Here is a 5,511-nt window from a genome sequence, read left to right on the forward strand (position 1 = left end):
TCTCAAAAATGCAGCAAAAGCATCTATATGTAAAAACATATTTCCATTATAAAACTTCTCAACAAGTTGGGTTAAAAGAAATGTACCTAAAACATAATAAAGGCTATATATGACAAGCCCACAGCTAACCAATCCTGAGAAAGAACAAATCTGGAAGCATCTCATTTCATAATTTCAAACTATCCCACAAAGCTATAGTAATCAAAACAGTTTAAGATGGTATAAAAATAGGCACATAGACCAATAGAACAGAATTGAGACCCCAGAAATAAACCCTTGAATACATGGTCAGCTAATATTTGACAAGGGAGCCAAGAATACTCAGTGGGGGAAAGATAGCCTCTTCAGTAAGTGCTGACAGAAAACTAAATAACCACATGCAGAAAAATTAAATTGGACTCCTATCTTACAACACTCATAAAAATTAACTTGAAATGGGTTAAAAACTCAAAGGTAAAACTTGAAACCATAAAACTCGTAGAAGAAAATATATGGAAAAAGCTCTTTGACATTGGTCACAGCAATGATTTTTTAGTTATGACACCAAAAACACAAGGAACAAAAGCAAAACTGAATAAGGGGGGCTACATTAAACTAAAAAGCTTCTGCACAGCAATAGAAACAAATGACAAACTGAACGATAACAACCCACAGAATGGGGGAAAATATTTGCAAATCATATAGCTGATAAGGAGTCAATATCCAAAATATATAGGGAACTCATCCAATCAATAGTAAACAAACAAACAAACAATCTAATTTTAAAATGGGCAGAGGAACTAAACAGACATTTCCCCAAAGAATATATACAAATGGCCAACAGGTCCATGAGAGGATACTCAACATCGCTAATCAGGGAAATGCAAATTAAAACCACAGTAAGATACCACCTCAAACCTGTTAGAATGGCTAGTATCAAAACGACAAAACATAACAAGTGATGGTGAGGATATGGACAGAAAAGAACCCTTTTGCACTATTGGTAGAAATGTAAATTGGTGTAGTTATGTGAAACAATATGTAGGTTCCTTAAGAAATTAAAGATAGAACTACTATATGACCCAGCAATCCCACTTTTGGGTATATATCCAAAGGAAACGAAATCAGAATCTCAAAGAGATATCCGTACTGCCATGTATATTTCAACATTATTCATAATAGCCAAGATATGGAAACAACCTAAAAGTCTGTCTATAGATGAATGTATAATGAAGACACAATACATTTATACATATGATGGAATATTATTTAGCCATGAGAAAGAAGGCAATCTTGCCATTTGTCACAATATGGATGGATCTTGAGGACATTATGCTAAGTGAAATAAGCCAGACAGAGAAAGACAAATACCATATGATATCACTTATATGTGGAATCTAAAAAAGCCAAAGTCATAGAAACAGAGATTAGAATGGTGTTTGGAAGGGGCTGGGGGAGCAGAGTAAATAGGGAGATGTAGGTCAGAGGATACAAACTTCCAATTATAAAATGAATAAGTTCTGGGGATGTAACATAGAACATGGAGATTATGGTTAATAATATTTTATATGTACTTGAATGTTGTTAGAGAGTAAATCTTAAATGTTCCCACCACAAAAAAGAAATGGTAATTATGGGAAGTGATAGAACTGTTAACTAACCCTACTGTGGTCATCATTTCACAATTTATAAGTATATCAAATCCTGACAACATATAGCTTAAACTTACACAATGTTATATGACAATTATATTACAATAAGCTGGGACAAAATAAATGTTGGTTCAAATTATTTTTGACAACATTATTATATAGAAAATAAAGCATATTTGTGGACCAGAAAATTGGTCTGAGGGTTCCTGTGTCTCCCTCTGATACAGTCATAGCTATTTTTGGCAAGTTTGTCTCCCCCCTCTGGAATACAGATATTTTTTTCTTCACATTTCATCATCTCTTTTGTAAATGCTCTCTCTCTAGCTGTTCATATCACTTCCTATGGTAAATAAATTTTACCTCTAAGCATTCAAAGAGATCTCACACTATACACACTCTAAGAGCTGTTTTGTAGTTACTGCTCTTTGCTGAACTCATTATGCATATATTCAGATGTCGGAGGGCTCTGTCTGCTATTGCAGTAAAAATTGTATCCAAATGAGAAGATTTCATCCTTCCTCACTCACGTCATGAGGAACAAAGCTAGGTATTCCTACCAGGTAACACTGCCATTTGGCAAGAGCCCTAACTAGTTTCTTTGAAATGCAACACTATGAGGATCATAGCACCAGGGGGACAGCAGGAATGTTCTACCATTACTTCCTGGAATTTCAGCTACAACTTCCTTAAAAAAAAAAAAAACAACTAAACAAATGTTTGTTCCGAGCTCCAAATATATTTAAAGTGGTTTTAAAATATCTAATGTTTGCAATATATGTTAAGATATATGTCACTTCCATTGTTAATTATTTATATAATGGGAATGTCTTGATTTGAGAGTTAGGTTTTGCATGCTTTCAACTTTGTGAATTATTTTAAAATAGCATATGTTTACTGAGGAAAATATGAGCCATTTAAATTGGAAATCCAGTCAATTACTCATAGAGTTATATTTCAAATTGTGATTATACAAATCTCTGAACAACAACAACAAAATTACAATACCAAATGCTGACAAAAATATGGAATAACAGGAACACTCGTTCATTGCTGGTGGGAATGCAAAATAGTACAGCCACTTTGGAAAACAGTTTGGCAATTTCTTACCAAGCTAAACATAGTCTTACTATACAATCCAGCATTCACACCCCTAGGCATTTACCCAGTTGAATTGAAAACTGGCATTCACACAAAAATCTGCACATGAATGTTTATAGGAGCTTAATTCATAATCCCTCAAAACTGAAAGTAATCATGATATCCTTCAGTAGATGAGTGGAGAAACTGGTACAATCATACAATGTAATATTATTCTGTGATTAAAAAGAAATGAGCTCTCAGTCCATGAAAAGACATAAAGGAACCTTAAGTGAATATTGCTAAATGAAAGAAGTCAGTCTGAAAAGGGTATATACTGTATAATTTCAGCCACATGACTTTCTGGGAAAGGAAATACTATAGAGATAGTAAAAAGATCAATGGTTGACAGGGGTACCAGGGGGAGTGGGAGGGATGGTCAACAGGTGAAGCACAGGCAATTTATAGGGTAATGGAACTATTATATATTATAGTGTAATGGCAAATACATGACGCTAGGCATTTGTCAAAACCCATAGAACTGTAAAACACAGAGTGGACCTTGAAGTAAACTATGAATTTTCCTTCATAATGTATCAGTATTCTTCTTTGTGACAAAGGTACCACATTAAAGATATAATAACAGAAAAAACTGTGTGTGAGCAAGAGGGAGTATGTGGGAACTCTCTGTACTATCTGCTCAATTTTTCTAAGACATCTAAAACTGTTCTAAAAATTAAGTGGAAAAAAGATCTTGTGTCAAATTTGTCTCTCTTATATAGTGTTTCTGATTTCAAGTAAATCTTATCACCTATTCAATTGCACAAGGTAGAAAATTAGGCATTACTCTTGACACCTCTCCCTCATGTTTTGATGCACTTTACTTCCTAAATATCTTGTAAACACACATTCTTCTCTCCATGCCCAACTCCTGTGATATAATAACCTGTGGCCATGCTAGGATACTAGGATAATCAAAATCGAGAGCCTCTTCCTACATCCACTTTGCAACTTCTATCCTCTCTTTTATACAATGCCTATGGAGTAATCTTTCAAAATGCAAACCATGTCATTCTCTCTATTCAAAACCATTTAAGGATGCTCCTGTTACCTGGATAAATGCAAAGATTACACACATCTATGCATGCACTGGCCCCTACCTGCATCCCAGCCTCAACTCTTACTATACTATCTTGATTGCCCTTTAGCTATATTGATTTTCTTGTAGCCTTGCACTCTTTATTCCCTCTTCCACTATAGGAATATTACATATGTTGTTGACTCCAATACGACATTTTTTCCTCTGCCATCTCCCTTGTTTGTTTCACGTTTTTACTTAAATTCTAGTTCATTGCTTTTTTTAGAGCCATCTGCTCATGACACCACCTCCTGCTCCTCCTGCTGCCGCTGCCACCATCCTGAATCACTGCCTGCATAGCTCCAGCAGCCTGGCTTCCCATGCTAGCCACCAATATTTGGAGTTCTTACAACATGGCAGACATCAACGACAAAGAACAGTCTGAATTTGATCAAGATTTGGATGATGTTGAAGAAGTACTAGAAGCTGGTAAAGAAACAATAATCAAAGCACATTATCTGGCTGTTCAGATGATGCAAAATCCTCAAATTCTTACAGCCTTTCAAGAGAGACTTGATGTCTGGTAGAAACACCAACAGTATACATTGAAAGTTTGCTTGGGTAGTTAAAAGACAAGTGAATACTCTCAAAAACCTTCAAGTTAAATGTGCACAGATAGAAGCCAAATTCTATGAGGAAGCTCATGATCTTGAAATAAAGTATGTTGTTCTCTATCAGCCTCTATCTGATAAGTGATTTGAGATCATTAATGCAATTTATGAACCTAAGGAAGAAGAATGTGAATGGAACCCAGATGAGGAGGATGAAATTTCAGGGAATTACTGAATTTTGGTAGACTGTTTTTAAGAATGCTTATTTGTGGGGTGTCTGGGTGGCTCAGTTGGTTAAGCACTGGACTCTTGGTTTCAGCTCTGGTCATGATCTCAGGGTCGTGGAGTTCTGCATGGGGCTCGCACTCAATGCAGAGTCTACTTGCCCCTCTCCCTCTGCTCCTCCTCACGCACACTCTCTCTATGTCTCTCTCTCTCTCATAAATAAATAAAATCTTAAAAAAAAAAAAAGAATGTTGACTTGCTCAGTGATATGGCTCAGGAGCATGATGAATCTATTCTGAAGCACTTCAGAGATTTTAAAGTGAAGTTCTCAGATACTGGCCAGCCCATGAGTTTTATCCTAGAACTTTCCTTTGAACCCAATAAATATTTCACAAATGAAGTGCTGACAAAGACATATAGGATGAGATCAGAACCAAATGATTCTTCACCCTTTTCTTTTGATGGACCAGAAATTATGGGTTATACAGGGTGTCAGACAGATTGGAAAAAAGGAAAAAATGTCACTTTAAAAACCATTAAGAAGAAGCAGAAACACAAGGGATGTGGGACAGTTCATACTGCGACCAAAACAGTTTCCAATGACTCTTCCTTTAGTTTTTTGTTTTGTTTTTTTTTTGCCCTTCCTGAAGTTCCCAAGAGCGGAGATTTGGGTGATGATGCTGAAGCTATCCTTACTGCAGACTCTGAAATTGGTCACTTTTTATTTAAGTGTTTATTCCCAAGGTGAGTGTTATACTTTACTGGAGAAGCTATTGAAGATGATGATGAAGAAGAAGAAAAAGAAGGAGGAGGAGGAGGAAGAGGAAGAAGAAGAGGAAGAGGAAGAAGAAGAAGAAGAAGAAGAAGAAGAAGAAGAAGAAGAAGAAGA

General features: G+C 35.8%; 1 pseudogene; it reads left to right on the top strand.

Moving 5' to 3' along the window:
• Positions 1-4,184: 4,184 nt before the first annotated feature.
• The window catches only part of LOC118025411, a 3,214-nt pseudogene continuing 1,887 nt past the window's right edge, over positions 4,185-5,511 (top strand).

The sequence above is a fragment of the Mirounga leonina genome, unplaced genomic scaffold (assembly GCF_011800145.1).
Source record: "Mirounga leonina isolate KUSES-001 unplaced genomic scaffold, KU_Mleo_1.0 Mir_201, whole genome shotgun sequence".
NCBI classification, from domain to species: domain Eukaryota; kingdom Metazoa; phylum Chordata; class Mammalia; order Carnivora; family Phocidae; genus Mirounga; species Mirounga leonina.